Below are 24,187 nucleotides of genomic sequence, written 5' to 3' on the forward strand. Positions count from 1 at the left end.
TTTTGTCATTTTACTGCCAAATTGAAAAAAAATCAAAATTTTGCACGTTTTTGGCTTTCTCTCATTTTTTAGGTTGGCAGTATTGACAAAAAAATTTAACATCAGTGTGTTCCAAAATATTTTCTCAGTTTCAGGAATGATATACCTTTCAGTATTTTGGCCCAATTAATGCGTAATATTAGCGAAGAAAAAAATTTTCAGAACACGAATTTATCCAAAAATAAGCAATTTGCAAGTTTTTAATAAAATACATCGACGACGCACGATCTCAAATACTTTCATAGGTTGGGTATCGACAGGAGCGAAAAAACCATGATTTTTTCGAAAATGCCTCCTCTTTCAGTGCCCATTTCTCCCCTCCAGGAGCATATCCGGAGCTAAAAAATTTCTGAGTAACTTTCAACTCAAAATGAAGGTCTCTGCCAAATTTGGTCAAAATCTGACAACTTTTAGATAAAACATAGTGTGTGGGGTTTCAAGAAATTCTACATTCTGGCTCGATAACTTAAGAAGGAAGTTTCCAAAAATTTCAATATCTCGGTAACTTCATTTTAAACGCAATGCAAAATGCATTAAAACTTGATTCTATTCTCTCCCTTTGAATTCTCACAATTGCAACACGATGAAAAAAGAAAATAATTGTCACACTTTACGAGGGGGATTTACAAAAAAGACTCGGATGAATCAAAAAAGGCCCATTCTTAGGAACTCACGAGGAAACACATTATCATACATCAAAGAATACATACATTCAGTAAAATGGCAATATTCATTCCTTTCACGATCATGCAATCGCATTCCATTCGCATTCTTACAGGTACACCTAATAAGGTCAACCATCTCCGCATAATATTTTCAGTCCTCCCTTCTGGCGTTTCAATTCCACGCACATTTTACACAGATTTTTATGCTTACATCATAAATACCAAAATTCGAAAAAACATAATCATAAAAAAATATGATTTACAACGATATATAAATTTCTAGGGAAAAAAATCGTTAAAATATAATGAATTCGGACATTTTTTAATCATACCTCTCTACGTCTAAAATTAATTTTACCTCCATAATACGAGTACCCACCACGGTTTAATATCGTCGCCTTAACTAATAAAAAAAAGTTTTAAAAACCATATGTATACGTAGTAAGTTGTGCACTCACATCAGACGCGATAATTTTTCAATTTCGTTATCTCTGTCTCTCTTCTCTCTGTTCGGATCTATAAAGTGGTGTTTAAAAATATCCACTTTTGATAAAAATACATACAATGTGTATTCGTCAATATACATTTTACAAGCTCGCGCACTCGATACCCCTCTAAATAGGCGATGTTTGCGTTGAATGATTTTTTCCACGCGCCTCGCGTATATATTTTTTCAACCCGAACTGAAATAATCACCTGCTTTCCAAGAATCTTATACACATTCAACCCTCCTACATACAGATAGATGAAAAAAAAAATAATGTCACCACTCGCCAGTTGTATAATGATATAATATTTGAAGTAGAGAGGTCCTTCGGTTATTATTGGCCATGGCCAGTGTAACTCGTTCTATATACCTATACAATGTAACTATGTATTTTGTATCTATTTTGTGTACTCTTATAGAAAATGGAAATACACGAATACTACCATATTACACTTTCGAGTCTCGATTATCGTAGATTTTATTACACGTTTGACTTTTTCAAGCTGTGCAAACGATTGTTTACCGTATACATATATATGAGGCCAAGATTATAGCCCATAAGGTGGCCCAACGATGAGAAAACCTCGACAACTCGCCGGACAGTACGCATCTAGAGACCTAGGTCTAGGTCTACGAGTACGTATGTTTAAACAAATGATAAAAATTGAAACTGTAAACACAAATAGTAAATTTAGTACACCCGAGTCCCAGTCCCCCCATCGTTCATCTGCCTCTTCCCAAGACCAAATGCACCATACGAGAAACCCGAATCAGGTAAAGATTTCTACACACTCTTCTAACCAGTCAGAAGGAAACAAAAAGCCCACGTATAGCTATCACCTGACGAAGACGTAGGCGAGAGTATAAGAACAACATCTGCTTCACTTTGCACTTTTTCTATCTATACACATTCAGCTAAGTATAGTGAAAGATTTAGTTTTCGCGCCAAAATCTCGAAACCGAACCACTTGCCATGTGCTTCTTTGTTATCCGTCGCAATTCGTCGTATCAGCTTTCAATTAATCACCGTAGTACTTAACTTAATAGCAAACTGGTTCGAAAGAGAAAATATTTCATCAAAGGTATTGTCAAGTTGGTGAGGTATTCATTGGCCAGAACAATGCCATCGCGAATCAGTCCAAGGAACAGGACAGTACATGCGGCAGTGCATGGGTTAGATAATACGTATTATGGAAGGTCAGGATTACACGTTTGGAATGCTCGCGTGAGTAGAGTAAAAAAAAAATTGCCAAGTTTTCAACCTCTTCTTCATACGTATAAATGTAGGTATTCGTACACTAATACACATAAATCTCTCGCATGCTTTCCAGCATGCTCAAGAGACCTATAGGAACGTAGTAGGTACGTCTCAACGTCTGTTTATATCTGTCAGTCAACAGCTACGTCTGGCAATTTACCCTCTAAACGCCGACCATACGCACCGAGATGTGAAATATGGTAAAACAGACGATATTCTTATACTTATACTACGTAGATAGGGCAACGCGTAAAATAATGTTAAGTTTCCAAAAGAAAACGCGTCCGCGTCTTGTAAGTTGTGCACGTCTTTTTAACGAACATTGAAATAAACCAGATGACTCGACGTATTTTTAAACACACATCGCGTTGTACGCGTCCTTTTGTTATAATTAATTGTCACATTGTGACTCGAGAAATTAACTCCGCGCTCTTTCGCTGCCCCGTGCCCCCCAGCCCCACGCCCCACGCCTCGTACCGAGTTTAATTATGTAAATTATCAATAAGCGAGAAGCGACAAAAAATTAGTATATGAAATTTTTTTATAACGCCTAGCCTTACAACATTTCGTACATTTTCTTCTTGTACTAGGGAATATATTCTATTATAATGTAGTGCATATTCATTAAAACTAGTCGAATAATCATGGCCGAGACGAGACGAGGCGGTTGTTAAAGCATGGCTATAGCAATAGAAAAATTATCATTTTTATTCCAAATGTCATTACCAATGTTATTGAACGTAGAACGTAATGTTGACTAATTAATCATAAACATCGTGCCGCCGCAATCACATACTCGTACATACATATAATAAGAACGAAAAACTAGTCGGTTGTGCGCCCACATATAATTTCAAGGTCGTAAAAAATATAAAATGATTAGCTCACACACACACTCGGTAAGTGTACACGAGCGAGTACTGCTGCGTTATTCTAATAGTGATTTTTTTCCTTCATTTTTTTGTTGCATTCAACACAACTTTTTTTTCGTACGGATGTTTCACTTTTACTTATGTACCATAAGGGCCCACACCACACAACCAGGTATGGATGGTGTAATTGAAAACGAAAATCTATAATAATTTGGTAATAATCGCCAACAACAAAACAAGCATGAACGATGATTACATAGTATTGTGAGTACTTTTTATCGCCATGTTTGCATTATTACCATACTAATTAGTATGGCATGAAAAGTTTACAAGATAATTTTTAACGGTATATAATTATGTTTTCACGGATCACCGATAGAGAAGCCATCTCGGTCTTTGGAAGGCCTAATTGTAAGATTTTGTTTATACGAATACGTGTACGAAATTTCAAATCATTAAAAATTTTCCAGACTTATTAAAAGAAACGATACCGCTATACCACTTAATTGGTTCGATTTCGTGATTAACTCTTCAAAATTTTTTTTTAAAAAACTATGTAACTACATACTTAACTTATACGTAGGTACTCGTAAAAAATTCCAAATAATTAACTCGGGTAATTAAAATTGCGCTTGTACCATAACCTCGGACAATGTTGGTAAATTGGCATTATACAGCGTTACAAAGAATATTTGAAATCTCATTCACAATACACAATACTTAGTGGTGCCATTTTTTTTGATTTATTTTTCGATAAAATAAAACTCGTTCATCTTATTTTTTTCGATGCAAAATTTTTGAAAACTCGATAAATTCTGAGTTCGGATGGGACCTGGAAAGCTTCCATTAAACCGAATTGTACCGATTATTTATACAGCATGAATGCCCAACAATGTTAAAGATACATTTCACAGACACTCATTACTTTCAAATTTTGATTTAAATCACAGAATGAGAAATCAACGCAAGCAATCCGAATTTTTTTGGATTTCAAAGTACCCACCTAAACCTATAATAGGTACTTGTAAAATTGTTTTTTTCAATTTTTTTCCCGCCAATTTTTCAGGTTTGACATTTTCCTCTCAAACCCCTCTCCCCCTCCCGCCCTCCCAAAGAAATCACAGCAATTAAACCCTAAAATAACACATTTTTTTACAATTCCAGGACGTCACTTTTGTAAAATTGTATTTTTCAACTTTTTTCTATCTTATTTTCAAGTTTTGATTTTTTCCCTACCTCTCTGAAAAATTACTAAAGTTCATTGTTCGAATCAATTTCCGAATAATTCCAATTTTTTCGACTGCAGTGTGTTCATTTCTTTCACCAGATTTGTAAAATTATAGTTGTTCAGATTTTATTTAGCTTTCGAATTTTTCAGGTATAAAGGCCTCTTCTTCTCCTCCCCCCCCCCCCCCCCCCTCCAAAAAAGGGAATATAACAAAAATTGATGATTCGATTCAATCTCAGAATAATTCAAATTTTTAACACTCTACTTTTTTCTATCCAATTTTCAAGTTTTGATTTTTTTTCCTATCTCTCTGAAAAATTACAAAAGTTCATTGTTCGAATCAAATTCCGAAATCCGAATAGTTCCAATTTTTTCGACTGCAGTGAGTTCACCAGATGTGTAAAATTATAGTTGTTCAGATTTTATTTAGTTTTCGAGTTTTTCAGGTATAAAAGCCTCTTCTCCACTCCTCTCCCTCCCCAAAACAAGAAGAATATGACTAATGATTCAATTCAATCTCAGAATAATTCAAATTTTTTACAATCGTTTTAGACTTACATTAGAGAGAAAATGAAATTTCCACTTCGTTTTTCAAATTTTTAAGCTTTGTTGATTCCCCCCCTCCCCTCCCCTTAAAACCCCACCGAAATTGACAATTCAAATCTATTTTGAAAACGATGCAATGTTTTTCGATTTCAACGTGTGAAATTGAATTTTCTCATTTTTTTCTCTCTCAATTGTTCAGGTTTGAAGACCCAAAAATTTTAAGCTTCTTATTGTTAGATCACCCCTCACCCCCCCTCCTGGATTGCCTGGATTCAAAATGCCTTTACTCGAATTACTTACGTGTTAAATGAAAAATATACTAAAATCTTACTCAATCACAAATCACAGTTTTTGAAATTCAAAAGAACAATTTTTCAAGTCAATGGCAAGTCGTAAAAATATATTCTTCAAATTAAAAAAGAAATCCAAAATGGGGGCAACAAAAAAAACGAATAAAAACGTTTTGATTTGAAGTTTAATTAATTATTGTAAAATCATTTAGAGAGGGGGAGAGGGGAAAATCACGAAAATTGCACGAAATATTTGGAAAATTGCTCGAATCAATTTCGCAAAAGTCGATTAAAATGCAAAAATTCTCATAAAAATTACTAAAAATAACATAAATTGAGATAAAATTAAAATTGTAAAAATATTAACAAATTGTTTAAAGTAGGTACTAGAAAAATGATTCAAATATCAACAAAACAAAATTAAATATCTCAAAAAGTGCTTAAACTTTTGTAAAAATTGTTTAAAAAATAAAAAAAATGAGAAAATTTACACCAAACTTATTTAAAATGACGCCAAAGTAAATAAAATACCATTACATCGAATAAAATATTGCAAAAGTGCTCGAATTATCATGAAAAGTTGATCAAAATGTACAAGCATCATTTAAATAATATAAAAACCTCAAATAATAACGAAAAAATAATGAAATGACATAAAACATTTGAAAAATTTTGTCAACATCGCTGAAATTGCCATAAAAATTGATTAAAACGTAGAACAATAAAAAGATGGCTTCAAAATTTTACGAAATAATGAAATAACGTACATAAAAAAATTTACTAAAATCGCTCAAATTATCATACAAATTGGTAAAAATGCAAGAAAAACCATCAAAATTGACGAATAAAATAACATGAAATGTGCAAACAAAATATTTCCATACCGATAAATTGGTTAAAATGCTTGTAAAAAATAATAATTCATGAAGCATCGCAAAAGTAACTGAAATGTTATAGAAGCTGTTCAATGTGAGGAAAATTTTAAAAATTCGTTTTAGCTTTAGGCTGGCTTTTCAAGTCTGCTGTAATGTTCTTTTCATTAACCCCCCCCCCCCCACCAAAAACCCAATCTCACATTTTGGATCTCTTGCTACCTACCTTTATTCATCACTCTTTTCTCCCCCAAAAAATTCACTTTTGCTTTCGGCTGGCTTTCAAGTCTGCTCTAATGCTCTTTTCATTAACACTCCCTCTCCCCCCTTTACAAAAAAAAAAAACAATCTCACACTTTGAACCTCTTGCTACTTTTAATCATCACCCCCTCAGCTCCTTCAAAAAAATGTCTTACACTCAAAAGACGAATTTTTAAAATCCGAGTATAAGCGAAGATGATTGCAAATTCCACCAAAACAGATTACACACTGGATTATGTACTTTTCAAGAGTTCATAATTCATGTTTTCAATGCAAATCTGAAGGTGTCTCATGTTATCAAAGTTTATCACACGGTATCACCTCATTTAATATGATAACTGCACATAAAATGAATTGGATTAATTAATTTTGCGAAAACAGCCGAGGATATTTGTTTTCAGCGAACTTGAATGCGTTCATTGGCATTGGTGTTTGATAGTGGAAAAAAATACACGTGCCATTATCATTTCGAATATTGGTGATTTTTTCGCCTTTTAAATAACATCCAAACGAACTGAATGAAATTATACGCAGCATCGAAATGCACGATACTTGAATTCTCAAAATCGTACGATTTCATGATGATATCACTGATATAGGAAAAAAAGAAGAATACAAAGTTACGACGATGACACAAGGTGACCTGATTATCAATATTGTAATCTTGCTAAATCAGCAATCAGTTTGGGTACCCTAAATACTTGTAATTCCAAGAAATATGTACTCATTCAGCATCAGCATTAATTATACTGAAATACAAACAAACGTCTACTACATTATCCTCGTATATGGATACAACCTAAAACTAAAATATTGTTGATCAACGTAACACTTATGGAAGCGATAAGTAATCAATTTTTGGAAAAATACATTTTTTTGCAACTATAACGAAATTACGAAGCTCGAAATCGTATCTATTCAAGTCTACCATCAACACCCTCGCTTCCTCTGCTGGTTCTTTTCGGGAAAAAAACATCGAGCATCAACAGATGCGAAAATTCAAAAGTAAAAGACATCGACACCGGGTAATTTTGCTCAAATTAAATCTCGCCTCTGGTCAAGAACCACCCATTCACGACTTTGTTTAAACGTTACGATTACTTTTTAACGTTTTCAGACTGTTTGAGGTTTCTTTGTATACTAGAGCCTTAATTTTTATTAATTTTCCCAATTTTTTTTCTTCATTTGAGAATCGAAACCGATAATTAACCTTGGAAAAGTTTACGTGCATATTTCATTATTTCACTCATATATGGTTTATTTAACTTCAATTAAAATCGTACATATATTGATAGTCGAACCATAATAACTGAGATTCTACCACCGAATACCTGTTATTATGTAGAACTAGGTTCGACAAAGGATACGTCAGTATTAAGTAATAAGTATCGCAGGAAGAAAGTTATCCGCTGGTAAAGCGCCTAGAATAAAGGAAAAAATACACGAGTACGACTAGACAAAAAAAAAAAAAACCACGGTAACTACACGAGTTACTAACTAATAAATTGAAAGAAGAAACACAAGTTCTATTCTCAATTAGCTTGTAATTCTTGTTTTCCATTCCCACGATGAATACTATTCTTTTTGTCGTACACACCGAGTTGATTCTTTCTCGTATTAAATAAGTAAAAAAAAGAGGATAAAACGAGTAATTATGGTAAATTAATGAATTTTCTTTCGCTTCTATATAAATTACTATCATTTAATATACGTTGACCCAGTTGACCAAGTGCTAGCGGATTGCTAGCATTTTACTGACGTTTTGGGAAAGTGCTAGCATTTTTCTAGCTTTTTTTAGCTAGCATTAAATCTTTCGCAAAAAGCTAGCAATTTGCTAGCACTTTTTTTCTGGCAAATTATGTTCTAGCAATTCTTTAGCAATTCTCTCGCTTTTTTCAGCTAGCATTTGTATCACACTAATTGTGCTTGCTTAATGCTAGCGTTTTACTAACGGATAATTGCTTGCTTTTCTACACTAGCAATACGCTTGCATTTATCTGCTTACATTTATCTAGCAATCTAATGCTAGCAAAATGCGAGCAGATCTCTAGTCTCTCTCGTCTAGCTTTTACTTTGCATTCTAGCAATAGAAAAACGCTAGCTGATTGCCCTCACTTTTCAGCTAGCTTTCTGTATGGAATTAGATTCTAGCAAAATGCGAGCAAGTATGTGGCATTTTTTTCCTAGCATGTTTTTCACTGGCATTTCCTTCATAGCCTACTCATGCAAGTACAGAAAAACTTCAGTGAATCTCTTTCACCCATTTTTCAGAAAAATACTTCCATATCTTCATTTTTTAAATGGAATTTTTAAATATTTCTAACAGATACCTAAATACGTAATTTTTCGTTTCTCAATGATTTTTTTATTTTCATTTTTAAAAAAATTTCAAATTTGTTAATGCTTTTCATTTTAACAGGTAGGTATTTTTCCTTTCCATTTTGGCTACTTTTCAACTTTGAACAATAATTTTGAAGAATATTCCATTATTGAAAAATCATTCTTGTAATTATTTCATTTTTTATAATGTATAATTTGTTCATTAAAAATGTTGTTCAAATGTTTTTGAAATTTCTTATTTTTAGTTTGTTTGATATTTCATTTTTAAATTTTAAATTTTGGCAATTTTTTAATTAAAAAAAAAAAAAAACTTTATTTTTCAATAAAGAGACTTCTAACCCAAGCGCTAGCTTAATGCTAGCAAATTGCTAGCGTTGTTCTCTCTCATGGTATACTTTGCTACTCTTAGATAAAGTATGTAGTCAATCTGAATATAAGCTCAAGGTAGTATTTTGTATGATAGTAAGAAGAGTGCTACCACTCTACTTACTCTGGCACACCTCACTAGCGCTATGCTAGCGGTGAGCTAGCGTAGGAGGTCAGTTGCCTATTTTTGGATATTGGAGAACTACCTTGACCTGATTGAAAACACCTCCTAGTATTTTTAAAAGTTAATTAGTAAAAATAATTTTCCTGATAATCAAACTTTTCCTGCGCTAGCAAAATGCTAGCCTCATGCTAGCAAATTTTACGCTAGCACGAATGGTGCCGGAATTTGAGACACTTTTTTTAAAAATGCTAGCAAATCAGTCGCGATTTAGTCGCATTTACGTAGTAGAATTGCAAGCAAAGTGTTAACAAAATGCTAGCTTTTCGCTAGCTTTATGCTAGCTATACCCTAGCTGTTTGTGCTCAATTCTGCTACGCTAATGCGACCTAATCACTACTGATTTGCTAGCATTTTTAAAAAAAGTGTCTCAAATTCCGGCACCATTCGTGCTAGCGTAAAATTTGCTAGCATTTGGTCAACTGGGCCCAGTTGACCACATGCTAGCAAAAAGCTAGCGTTTTATTCGCGTTTTGATAAGTTGCTAGCAATTTACTCGCTTTTTGTGGCCAGCAATAATTGTCTCGCTAAAAGTAAGCGATTTTCTTGCAGTTTTTCACTAGCAAATTCAATTCTAGCAATTTTCGAGCTGTTTTCCAGCGACTCTCAGCTAGCTTTTACTTCACTTTAACTTGCTCGCCTTATGCTAGCGTATTACTGACGGATTCTTGCTCGCAATTCTATGCTAGGACAGTTTAAGCAATATTCTCGCATATCTCAGCTAGCTTTTACTTCACTTCATACATGCTCGCCTGATGCTAGCGTATCACTGATGGATACTTGCTTGCAATTCTATGCCAAGAAAGTTCAAGCAATATTCTCGCATATCTCAGCTAGCTTTTGCCTCACTCTATACCTGCTCGCTTAATGCCAGCGTATCACTGACTAATATGTACCTGCTCACAGTTTTATGATAGGAAACTTCAGGTAATATTCTTGCATCTCTGAGCTAGCATTTACTTAGCCATCTGGCTCTAGAAAAATGTAAGCATATCTCTAGTTTCTGCATCTGGTGATTTGGCGTTTTCTTTGTACATAGTCAAATGATAGGAACGTGCTACCAGATCTTACGCATTTCTCACCAATAAACCTTTTTCTGCGTTACTTATAATTGTAGCAAAATGCGAGCAAGTATCTTTTCCATCCCTCAGCATGCATACAAAAATCATTAAAAATATTCCTGCATATGACAATAGGAGTAATTGCACCACCCCCCCCCCGGATGATCTTCCGGGGCAACTTTTTTCTTAAAGGGGACAGCAAAATTTCATCAAATGGACATGGAAAGCTGTAATTTACTCTACACTCCAATTTTAACACCTTCTGAAGACGACTTCAGGTGGGTTCAAGTCATTTTAGAGCCTCCAGTAGGCTTTTGAAACTTGAAATTCCCACAACATTAATTTATCAATTGGAGTTGGCAAGCTGAAATTTACTTCGCAGGTTTCAAATGGTTTTGAAGCTTCCAGCTACTTTTAGGAAATTCCAATTTTCCAAAAAACGCCATACAACCTTCGAAAAGTCGCTGGAGGCTCCAAAACGACTTGAAATCCACAAGCAGTCGACTTCGTAGCGTATTAAAATTAGTTTGCAGAATAAATTTCGACTCTCCATCTCATTGTCAGTTTGATAAAATTTTGTGAAAATTTAAAGTTTCAAAAATCTGCTGGCGGCTTCAGGAATTTTCAAAGAGTCGCTGGAGGCTCCAAAACGACTTGAAATTCACCTGCAGTACTTCGTAGCGTATTGAAATTAGTTTTCAGAATAAATTTGAGCTTTACAACTTCAATTTGAGTTTCAAAAATCTGCTGGAGGCTCCAGAACTGCTCAAAATAAGTTGAAACCGTTTCCCATCGATTTGGCATGTCGAAAATAGGGTATATCCCAAATTTCAGGTTTCTTGGTCAATTTGGTAAAATTTTGATTTTTTCTCACATTTTGGCCAAAATTTGATTTTTGAAAATTCACCAAAAATCGAAAAAGGTACTTTACCACTTGAAATTTTGACAGGTGATGAATTTTTGCATGATCTTTCGATCTACGTTTGTAAGGTTTGAAAAATTTCGTGCACGTCCTATGTTGAAACGCAAAATCTGCGATTTCGGCTGACCTTTCAATCAAAATGGCCGCCATTTTGTAAGTAAGGCCAATTTTTTTCAGCAAGTTTGCTTTAAAATGTTCCTTAGGATGTCCCCTTTAAGGAAAAAGTTGTCCCGGAGAATCGGCAGGGGGTGCAATTACTCCCATTGCCGTGGACTAAAATGTTGTTCAAATGTTTTTGAAATTTTTCATTTTCATGGTTTGTTTGATACTTTATTTTCAAATTTTAAATTTTGACAATTTTTCTATTTAAAAAAAAAAAAACTTCATTTTTTATTTAATAAAGAGATTTTTCAACCTAAACGCTAGCATAATGCTAGCGAATTGCTAGCGTCGATCTCTCTCATGGTATAGTTTGCTACTCTTAGATAAAGTGTGTCATCAAGTTGAATATAAGCTCAAGGTGGTATCTTGTTGAAAAGTAAGAAGAGTGACATCACTCTTCTTATACTATCCCAAGATGCTAGCGTTATGCTAGCTCTGAGCTGGGACAGTCGCCTAATTTTTGGAATTTCCTGGAAAACTACCACCTGTTAAAGGTAAACACCCAGAATTTTTAAAAATTAACTAATAGTAATTACTTTACTGATCAAAGTTTTTCTACGCTAGCAAAATGCTAGCTTCTTGCTAGCATAATTTGCGCTAGCGTAAATGGTGCCGGAATATGAGACACTTTTTGCAAAAATTGCTAGCAAATCAGTCGCGATTTAGTCGCATGTACCTAGCAGAATGCAGAGCAAAGTGCCAACAAAATGCTAGCTTTTTGCTAGCTTTGTGCCGGCTACGTGCTAGCTATTTGTGCGCAATTCTGCTACTCTAATGCGACCTAATCGCAACTGATTTGCTAGCATTTTTTTAAAAAAGTGTCTCAAATTCCGGCACCATTTACGCTAGCACAAAATTTGCTAGCATTTGGTCAACTGGGATAGGAGATAGCTCCAGTCAATGTACGAAAATACGGTTTGGTTTCGAATCAGAATCAGATAGTACATACGATAAAACGAGTTAGCAAAAATACTTGCAAACATGTGCACAACTTTTATTTTACGATTTAACCGGCGTCATCGTCATCGCGATCTCTCAATTTCTTCAACTCTTCGAGAAATTTTTCCCACATTTGTATCGAAACAAGTTTTCAAATCAAGTTGGAAGACCTTTCAGATGAATCATAGAGTTGGAGTAGCTTGACCTCTCAGCAGACACAGGTACAAGTGCAATTATTGCATAATTTCAAAAAAAAAAAAATAACGTCAGTTTCAGAAGCATGCTTTTTATAAATTTGGGATGTATTCGAATATGCGCAAGATTAAACCGAAATTAATAAATTCAGATAGCAATACAAACGAGGTCAAGGTGAAATTAATTAGGAGTAAAATAAAGGTAGATGGGGAGGGCGCGATACAAAATCAAAATTTAGGTCACAACGAAAAATTTCTTGGTGGAATTACATTTCATTTGACCTGTATTTCATTATACTGAAAGAAAAATGAGGATAATATCGACATAAAATGCTTGGAGGTTGTGAAAAAATACTGAAATTGAGATGAAAAAAATTATCAAAGAGCAAAATTGAAAGAATAATGCAGGTAAATATTTTGTAAAAAATACACATCGAATATAACCGCCCAAAATCACAGTATGTGCTAAAAAATCTAGCAAAAAAAGTTGAGCCAACGTTACCAGGTTTTCCCAGGCGGTCACCCATCCAAGTACTAACCTGGCCCGATGATGCTTAACTTCGGTGATCGGACGAGAACCGGTGTATTCATCATGGTATGAACGTTGGCGAACAACAGACTCGTTTTCACAGTATTTCAGTCGTCGATTAGATACAAAATCGCTTGAAATCATTGGGAAAATACAAAAAAAATTGATGTAATTTTTTTTTTTTTAAATTGATGTAATAATGTCAAAAGTGTGAAATAATATGAAAAATTGTTCAAAAGTTGAAAAATAAATGGCTAAAGGCTATAGGTGGATAAGTATGGTGAATTTGCCCCCGAGAGCTTCAGGGTTGATATTTGCATGGAAGGTTGGTACCCTTGAGCACCTTCCGTCACGAAAGTTTCAGACCCCCAGACCCCCCGTTTTTGAGAAACCCCCCCTTTTCTAAAATTACAATAAAAATTTTTTTCTCAGCCCCATGTGAACCGATTTTTTTAATTTTTTGGTATGTTGTAAACATCCATAAGAGGCATCCCCACAAAAAATTTCAACCCCCTCCCCCCATATTTTCCCCTCAAAATGGCGTTTTTTAGTTTTGTTTGCCCGTTTAAGCAATGATCATGATTCGGCACAAAAATGCGAATAGCATTTTTAAATGTATTTTTGACTCCTACAAAACATATATTTTTTTCAAAAAAAAATTTTTGGTGGGCCGTGGTCAAAAATTGAAAAAACCAACAGAGGGGGTTAAAAATGGATTCTGGTGTAAATCATTGTTTTTGGTAAACAAGGTGTCGTTTCCATATGAATCGAACCCCCCGAACACGAATATGACGCCCAATCTTATGCTACCCTCATCCACACCCCTCCAGCGCCTCTGCCCCCTTCTCAATTTTTACTATATCAAAAGTTCAGCTATTTTCGTAATATTGGTGTCGTTTCCAAATGAATCGAACCCCCCGAACACAAATATGACGTCCAATTTTACGCTACCCTCATCCACACCCCTCCAGCGCCTCTGCCCCCTTCTCAATTTTTACTATACGAGTATTAAAAGTTGAGCTATTTTCGTAATGTTGGTATTGTTTCCATATGGATCGAACCTCCCGAACACGAATATGACGTCCAATTTTACGCTACCCTCATCCACACCCCTCCACAGTGCGTCTGCCCCCGACTCAATTTTCACTATATTGAAAGTTCAGATATTTTCGTAATATTGGTGTCGTTTCCAAATGAATCGAACCCCCCGAACACAAATATGACGTCCAATTTTACGCTACCCTCATCCACACCCCTCCACAGTGCGTCTGCCCCCGACTCAATTTTCACTATATTGAAAGTTCAGATATTTTCATAATGTTGGTGTCGGTTCTATATGAGTCGAACACCCCGAACACGAATATGACGTCCAATTTTACGCTACCCTCATCCACACCCCTCCACAGTGCGTCTGCCCCCGACTCAATTTTCACTATATTGAAAGTTCAGATATTTTCATAATGTTGGTGTCGGTTCTATATGAGTCGAACACCCCGAACACGAATATGAAGTCCAATTTAGCTCTACTCTCATCCATCGCCTTTCAGGCTACAGCCAGCTCGACAATTTTTATTATTTGAAATGCTAAACCTATTTTCATAATGCTGGGTGTCATTTTGGCACGAATGGAAACCTCGAAACTTGAATGTTAAAGTTTGAACCTTGCGATGGTCATTGTTTTACGAGTTTTCAACCTTCGCGAAACATACTTTTAAAAGTAATAACAACCCGAGTAATTATTTGTAGAAGATTGATCAGAGTTGGTGAAAACATTTATGGTTTAGGTGGGGGCGGAGGCACTGTATAGGGTTGTGGTTGAGGTTAGCATAAAATTGGACTTCATATTCGTATTCGGGGTGTTAGATTCATATGGAAACGACACCAACATTTTGAAAATATCTGAACTTTCAATATATAGTGAAAATTGAGTTGGGGCAGAGGCACTCGAGGGGTGTGGATGAGAGTAGCATAAAATTGGACGTCATATTCGTGTTCGGAGTGTTCGACTCATATGGAACCAATACCAACATTACGAAAATATCTGAACTTTCAATATAGTGAAAATTGAGTTGGGGGCAGACGCACTGGGGAGGGGTATGGATGAGGGTAGCAAAAAATTGGAATTCATATTCGTGTTCGGAGGGTTCGATTCATATGGAAACGATACCAACATTATGAAAATAGCTCAATATTTAATATAGTAGGAATTGAGGTGGGGGCTAAGGCACTGGAGGGGTGTGGATGAGGGTAGCGTAAAATTGGACGTCATATTCGTGTTCGGGGGGTTCGATCCATATGGAAACAATACCAACATTACGAAAATAGCTCAACTTTTAATACTCGTATAGTAAAAATTGAGAAGGGGGCAGAGGCGCTGGAGGGGTGTGGATGAGGGTAGCATAAGATTGGGCGTCATATTCGTGTTCGGGGGGTTCGATTCATATGGAAACGACACCTTGTTTACCAAAAACAATAATTTACACCAGAATCCATTTTTAACCCCCTCTGTTGGTTTTTTCAATTTTTGACCACGGCCCACCAAAAATTTTTTTTTGAAAAAAATATATGTTTTGTAGGAGTCAAAAATACATTTAAAAATGCTATTCGCATTTTTGTGCCGAATCATGATCATTGCTTAAACGGGCAAACAAAACTAAAAAACGCCATTTTGAGGGGAAAATATGGGGGGAGGGGGTTGAAATTTTTTGTGGGGATGCCTCTTATGGATGTTTACAACATACCAAAAAATTAAAAAAATCGGTTCACATGGGGCTGAGAAAAAAATTTTTATTGTAATTTTAGAAAAGGGGGGGTTTCTCAAAAACGGGGGGTCTGGGGGTCTGAAACTTTCGTGACGGAAGGTGCTCAAGGGTACCAACCTTCCATGCAAATATCAACCCTGAAGCTCTCGGGGGCAAATTCACCATACTTATCCACCTATAGCCTTTATACAAAAATTATTAAAAACAAAGCAAAAATTCACTACACACTGCAAAAAAAAACACAAAATATTGGTAAGATTATCTAATATGTAAATCAACATCAAAAATGGCAGAAGTAAGTCAAAAATCATTGAAATTGACAAAAAAAAAACTGACATTCCTAAATTCCTATTTCTACTAGCATTTTAGGTCTATTTTATTCCCATTTTCTGATAGTTTTATTTAGAAAATTTTGCTCAACTTTTGCAAATTCATCATTATTTCCAGAATTATCAATTATTATTATTTTTTGGGTCAAATTCTGAGATTTTACTCTTTGAAAAAACGTTTAAATCACGTTTTCGCAATTTCAAAACGGAGTAAAATCTCAGAATTTGGCCCAAAAAAGCTCAATTTTGAAAGTTACAGGTAAAATCGAATGAAAAATTATCGACATCTTGCTAGTGTGTTTCAAACTTAAATGCTTTAATTTATTTGAAAAAATTAGGGGTGCCTAAGTGGGGGGCTCCAAAAAAAGGGGTTCAAAATTACGATTATACAGGGAGCTTAATTGAACTTTTTCATCTACATAATTGAATATATACCTCAAAACGTTACGTTTGGCGCAAATCGCAGTTTTCCAGCTTTCCAGGGGTTCCCAAAATATTGAAATTACGAAAAATTGGAAAATTGGATTTTTGAGTACCAGCGCAAAATTTTATTGGGCTCAAAATTTGGTGGAATAGAGGTCTTTCAGATACTAATAAGCTGTAAAAAGCTTGTTAGCGGGGTTCAAAGGGGTAGGTTCAAAATGGTGGTTCCAAAATTTTCCAAAAATCAACCCCCCCCCTCCCATTTCTGCTCCCGAGGGTCGAAAATTAAAAAATCATCTCGCATAACGTTTTTTAATGGGTTCAAACAGATATTTTACGCTAAAAAAGTTTTTGAAAATAATTATCAGTGGTTCCCAAAGTTCTTTTTTTATTCACAACTTTGGGAACCCCTGAAGCCCAAAAAATGGTCATTTTGGTTAACTAACCACGCATTCGTATTTGGGACATTTATTACAATATTTTAAGAGTGGTTGTGTTGAGTCGATAACTGTCCGGGGGCCCAAAAAACGGCCATATCGGGACTCCTCCTTAATAATAGCGTTATAATGAAGCATTTTTCACAAAAAAATCTAATTTTTAGGAAACCCTTCTCCCCAATGTGACCGTTAGAAGGGTCCAACTGCAAATCAAACTTCATATTCGTGTTCAGCGAGTTTGATTCATATGACAACGATATCCATATATTGTCAATCTACTTTCACCCCAAAATTGTGAGAGGGGGTGCCTATGGCCCCAAAATTGGAGTTTCGAGAAGTTAAGTTGGTTTTCTATTGTTTTTGGAGGCCAGCATGCAAAATTACACATCGTTTTTTTTTGGTGATGCCGTGACACAAAAACACAATTTTGAGTGTTTTGAGTTTTTGAAGATGGCTCACCCATGGAACTACCATGGGCTCACCTAGGGAAAATTTGAAAAAAAAAATAGCAATATTACAGTAAGTACTCATGCAGATATATTTTTTTTTAAAAATTCATGTGCTTGAATTAGGTTTGGAGAACGGAGATACGGCAGGTTCAAATTTTCTTTTGTCAATATGTATATCCCTCCTGGGGTACCAAAAATTTTTGAAAAAAAATCATGTTTCTAGAATTAAAGGCGTTTTTGGCCACTTGGCTGAGGGGGGGGGGCTATGAGCCCAAAATTATTTTTTGAGGGTACTTAACATACCTTATGAGTTTCATCGAAATCCGAGGTAAAGGGCATTTTGCTTATCTTATCGGGGGGGGGGGGGGGAGGGTACCCTTTGCTTTGTTGAAAATAACTAATTAAAATAAAAATAATTGATGATGCTGGAAATAATGATGAAATGTTTGGACTAACATTTTTTGAAAATTATGCTTGGTTGAAACTTGAAAGTAATCGAAAACAAAGAAATGGTGCGATAAGTTTGCAAAAATTGAGCAAAATTTTCTGAAACTATCAGAAAATGAGAAAATCTACCAAAAATGTTGCTAGAAATATGTCAATTTTTTTTGTCAATTTCAATGATTTTTGACTTACTTCTGCCGTTTTTGATGTTGATTTACTTACTATTAGCTGATAATCTTGCCAATATTTTGTGTATTTTTTTTTTGCAGTGTGTACTTGTGTAGTGAATTTTGGGTTTGTTTTTGATAATTTTTATGTAAATTTAGCCATTTATTTTTCAACTTTTGAACATTAATTTTTCATCTTATTTCACACTTTTGACATAATTACATCAATTTTTTAAAAAAAAAAAAAAGTTTTTTTGTATTTTGATTTTCCCAATAATCAAGGAAAATAAGAAAAAATAAAAACATTTTCGGCCACCTAAGCTTTTATGATGAAAAATTGTCCAGGGTGGTCCCCTGAATAATCCCTGAGAATTACCACCCCACAGACCCCTTGCTAATTTTTTTATGGGGGGTTGAACCCCCCCAAAATGGGTTTTTTGCAGTTTTATCCTCGGGGGTTGATTTTACGTCAAAAATAGCTTTATTTTTGAGTTCTACGTCAAATTCCCGATCTAGTGACATATCAACTGTCCTTCTACCTCCCAGGGGGGTGGGGCTAGAAGTATTCAAAAAAGGGGGGCTTCCTGAAAACTACATAAAGGTGATAGGCGCCTAAGAGGGGTGAAATGGGCTCCGAGAGTGTTCGGGTTGATACTAGCATGGAAGGTAGGTACCATTGAGAAACTACCGCGTGAAAAATTTCAGATCCACACCACCTCCCCTTTTTGGGGAACCCCCCTTTTCTGAAATTTCAATAACACTTTTCTCAGCCCCATTTTAACTGATTTTGAAAATTTTTCGGTATGTATTGTATATAGTTGGTAGGTATCCCCACAAAAATTTTCAACCCCCTCCCCTCATATTTACCCCTCAAAATCGTGTAATAATGTGTCTTGGGGAGAGTTGGGGGTAAAATGGAAATTTTGGGGAAAATAACTGAGTATTAATGAGTAGGGTATCGTTTTCTTATGATTCGATACCGCTGATCACGAATATGACGTCAAAATTTTTGCTACACTCATCTAGCTCTCTCCAGAGCACTTAGCCCCCTCAATTTTTACTATTGTTAAAAAGCATCAAATAAGTTGAAAAACGGTATTTTGAGGGGTAAATATGAGGGGAGAGGGTTGAAAATTTTTGTGGGGATACCTACTAAGGATATACATAACATCCTGAAAAATTTTCAAAATCGGTTAAAATGGGGCTGAGAAAAGTGTTACTGAAATTTCAGAAAAGGGGGGTTCCCCAAAAAGGGGAGGTGGTGTGTATCTGAAATTTTTCACGTGGTAGTTTCTCAATGGTGCCTACTTTCCATGCTAGTATCAACCCGAACACTCTCGGAGCCCATTTCACCCCTCTTAGGCGCCTATAACCTTTATGTATTTTTCAGGAAACCCCCCTTTTTTGAGTGCTTCGAGCCTCACTCCCCTGGGAGGTAGAAGGATAGTTGATATGTCACTAGATCGGGAATTTGACGTAGAACTCAAAAATAAAGCTATTTTTGACGTAAAATCAACCCCCGAGGATAAAACTGCAAAAAACCCATTTTGGGGGGGTTCAACCCCCCATAAAAAAATTAGCAAGGGGTCTGTGGGGTGGTAATCCTCAGGGATTATTCAGGGGACCACCCTGGACAATTTTTCATCATAAAAGCTTAGGTGGCCAAAAATGTTTTTATTTTTGAAATATGATGCTAATTTGCCTCCATTACAATGATTTCAAGCGATTTTGTATCCAATCGACGACTGAAATACTGTGAAAACGAGCTATTTGTTCGCCAACGTTCATACCATGATGAATACACCGGTTCTCGTCCGATCACCGAAGTTAAGCATCATCGGGCCAGGTTAGTACTTGGATGGGTGACCGCCTGGGAAAACCTGGTAACGTTGGCTCAACTTTTTTTGTTAGATTTTTAGCACATTATTTTTGAAAAAAAATTCATGTGCTTGAATTCGGTTCGGAGATACGGCGGTTTCAAATTTTCTTTTGTTAATATCCCCGTGGGGTGTCAAAAATTTTTGAAAAGAATCACGTTTCTAGAATCATATCTTCTTCAAGTGTTATGAGTGAATACAGATTTTTTTTTTCAAAACTCGTTGAAGCGTGATTTTTTTCCCCCGAAAAAAGGCGTTTTTCGCTATTGTGTGTAAGGGAGGCGGAGTGGGGGGAATTTTTCTCCAATTCTGAAAAAATTCAGGGAGGTAATCCTCTAACTATATTCGTTTACAGAATAAATTCATCTCAAACACGCGCTGATGCAGAATTTTCCCTTTGAAAAACGCGTTTTGTTGGTCCCCTGGCTAAGGGGGGTGGGGTGGGAGGCGGGCTATGGGCCAAAAATCATTTTTTGGGGGTACTAAACATACCCTGCGAGTTTCATCTAAATCTGAGGTTAAGGGCATTTTGCCTATTTCATCGGGTGAGGGGGGCTACCCTTCTTTAAAAATCAGGCACAAAAATTTCAAAAATTAAAAATAAAAAAAAATCTGAAATAAGAAACGATAACGGCCAAAGGCGAAATGTAATTCTGACGATCTCTACTTTTAATATAGCAAAAACAATCATAATTATTCTAGGGCTTTAATGTCTTTGAATTCGATTTAAAATCTAGATTTATCTAAATCCTAAATTTAGAGGTTGAAAATCCTCAATCTTGTGCAACAGCTAAATGTAACTTATGTAACAGATTGCTTAAAATAAATTCTCTCTCTCTCATTCTAGGGCTAGATTTTTGCCCCATCATCAGGGTATCAAAATGCAGAATTTTTAAAGTGCTATAAGAAAAGTCATTTGTGTCAACTTTTTAAAAAAAAATTAATCAATAGAATATTAAATGACATTATTCAAAGTAGTAAAATGAAAAAAAATCACTGACAAAATAATTACAGATTTTTTTTCATTTTCAAAGCTTGAAAAAAATCAGATTTTTTTTTTCAAATAGTAACAAAAGTATGGAAATTCAGTAAAAATTTGTTGATGAAAGTGATTTTTAACCAGTTCTTGTGAAAATATGTGCTATTGACCTCAAATATACGACAAAATAATATGCAATTTTCAGCCATTTTTTGCGAAAATATGCATTTTTATATTTACAATTAAATATTCATTAACATAAAAATCCTGGCCCTAGTGATGAGGTATACTCGTGCCAGTGTAGCCCAGATCAGCTTCAGCTAGTACAATTTTTATGGATATAATAAATATTGACTTGTAGATCAATAACATCATTGAAAGTTAAAGAGCCGGGGTACGTATCAATTTTTTTTTTTTTTTGGTTTTCAGGTCTGTGTTGGTATACCTCAAATGGAACTGAAAATATACCAAAGTATCGCCCAACCAATTCAAAATCAATCAATCAATCAATCAATCAATCAAGTTCAATTTATTGTTACAGTATACAGGTACTTTTACAAACTTATTACGTATATTTAAAAATACACTTGTTTAGTATCAAACTAGGCTTCCACCGTCTAATCATCGAAACTGTGAAAATCCAATATCCATATTGACCTCTGTATTAACCTAAAAATATTGTTTAATATTGAATTTATCATGTAAGTTTTTATTCTTATTATCGAGAGAACATCGGACCTTTTAACGACTACGTCATCAACATTATTTGACATTTGATCTTTGATTACAGCCTTATCGTCAAACTAATTACATATCAAAAAATGATTTCCACAACATCCATTATCTACACAATGGTCAGAAAATCCATACAAAATTTATAAAAATTTCCTGCACTAGTGTTGACGAGATGCGCGGATAAATCGCCAAAAATCTGAAAAATGAATTTAGGGAGCTGAAATTTTGGTTATGGGGATTTCAGACCATGCTCTTTCCAAAAATCGCCGTCCCGTTCAAATCGAAGGCGGATTCGCCAATTTTTTTTACGCATTAATCACTGAAAATAGTCAATTTTGGATACTTCAAAAAATCGTCAAAAATCTTAAAAATGAATTTAGGCAGCAGAAATACCTACGTATGCTCTTTTTCATGTTATTTTTTCCAAATTTCATTCCACTTTGATGATGTTTGATTTTACCAAAAAAATCAATAGATTTTTGGCGATTTTTTGAAAATCCAAAATGAACTACTTTCAGTACTTTACAATTAAAAAAAAAAAAAAAAAACAAAAAAAAACACGTATGTACTTACCTACTTATTTAGTATAAATTATGAAAATTAGTTTATAAGACCCCTCGGACCCGAATATCACTGTTTACTGTTTAGAGCCATTCTAGTGCCTCCAGAACGATTTCAGTAATTTGCTTCAGAATGGGTGAATATATTAACTTGGATGCCTAAAAATCGGGTCGTGTCTTATACTCCACATGTATAACTTTGGTGTGATACTTTATAACAAAGACTGTTTAAGCTTTGTTGTGCTTCAATTAAATTTTTGGCATTTTCTGTGCTATGAATTTTCTTGCCATGAATTTTCCATATACTATGTACTATAATTTTCACACGATGAATTTTCAAGACACCATTAACAAAACAACAAAATCACACAGGTAACATGATACAAAAAATTGTGTAAAATTCATGAAAAATCAGCTTAATTCAAGTAAAAATAATTAAAAACAATATGGTAAAATAGGTATACCAATAGAAAATTGGCTGAGTAATACCAAATTCAGTTCGAGACTGATTATACACTTAGCTGCATGAACAATGAACCCATTCATCAGAAAATTATTAAATTTGACGTAAAAATCGCTGAAAATTGAGAAAAAGCTACTTACCACAAGTCAACTTGGAAAAGTACAAATACCCATGCCATGCTGATGTCCTTAGAAATTTTAATGTGAACAAATTGTCATCTATGGTCTTCTGCAACGTCGCCCAATCTTCAACAGTAACTAATTACCACTCCTTCTTTCTTATCACACATGAAAAATTGGCACACCCTACTGGAAAGGTCCAGTTACGCCAATGATAAAAATATTTAACCACTGGAGTAAGGTTTGGATCAGAACAATTGAAAAATCATCTGGAAAATTTTTGCATAAATTGATGGAAATCGCCATAAAAACAATTTCCAGGTGCTGAAGTTAATTTTTACCCAATTATTGATGATTTTTTGAAAATTGTAAAATACAAAATTTCGCTGGAGGCTCCATGAACATCTCAAATTCACCTCCAATCGATTTGTAAGGTCAAAAACGGAGTATGTATTAACCAAATTTCAGTTTTCTACTCCAATTTTATCAATTTTTGATTTTTTCCCCTAAAAAATCTTGCAAAAAACCCGGTCATTTTCGCAACTTTGACAGTCTCTCCTAACCACAAAAACAACTCAAATTTAAAAAACTCACTCGGTTTTTTGTTTCAGGGTCTAAACTATCAATTGAGCCCATTTTCAACCCAAACACCAAAAAAAAAAAAGTTCAAAATAGTTGCCTAGTGTTATTGGTATTCCTGTTTCCTTCATTTAATTATTCACTCGAGCAGATAGAAACTCATAAAATATTATTTTTAGTTAGAGAGTTAGCTTAGTAAATAATCATTTCCACACGAAAACTCATCTACCGCTTCTCCATTATCAATATTAAATTACAATCTTATCGAATAAAATGCAACGTAAAATTATAAAACGTCGTAAAAAATTTGTAATTTTGACCTTAACGAGATGATGAAAGAAGAGAAAGGTTAAAAATACACACATTCATTAGAAAAATCTCGTAGAATACTCGTACGAGCATTAACCGGTCTTACCAACTAATGATCTTTACACCTTACACATAAACGATTAAAGTACAACAGTACAATATGAATTATTACACAGTATGTTCCACTACGATGATAAATTTACTCGAGCAAATCCACTCGAAGTGACCAAAACTGTACACCTAATCCTTATATATTAAAAGATGTTTGAAGGGAAACCTTGATAGAGTCCGCCAGCCTTTTCTACTGAACCGATTTCAACAATTTTTTTTTTAAAACGTTCGT

The 24,187-nt window shown here is 34.8% G+C and overlaps 1 long non-coding RNA gene and 2 other non-coding genes across 4 annotated transcripts in view; 1 reads left to right on the top strand and 2 right to left on the bottom strand.

Moving 5' to 3' along the window:
* LOC135843351 (uncharacterized) overlaps positions 1–24,187 on the bottom strand; it is a 234,437-nt gene that overhangs the window by 195,276 nt on the left and 14,974 nt on the right. The window lies entirely within an intron of this gene.
* Positions 13,174–13,292, bottom strand: LOC135846102 (5S ribosomal RNA). The gene has a single exon (XR_010558880.1). It is a non-coding gene; the product is annotated as a 5S ribosomal RNA (ribosomal RNA).
* LOC135846114 (5S ribosomal RNA) lies at positions 20,000–20,118 on the top strand. The gene has a single exon (XR_010558892.1). It is a non-coding gene; the product is annotated as a 5S ribosomal RNA (ribosomal RNA).

The sequence above is a fragment of the Planococcus citri genome, chromosome 4 (genome assembly GCF_950023065.1).
Source record: "Planococcus citri chromosome 4, ihPlaCitr1.1, whole genome shotgun sequence".
Classification (NCBI taxonomy): Eukaryota; Metazoa; Arthropoda; class Insecta; order Hemiptera; family Pseudococcidae; genus Planococcus; species Planococcus citri.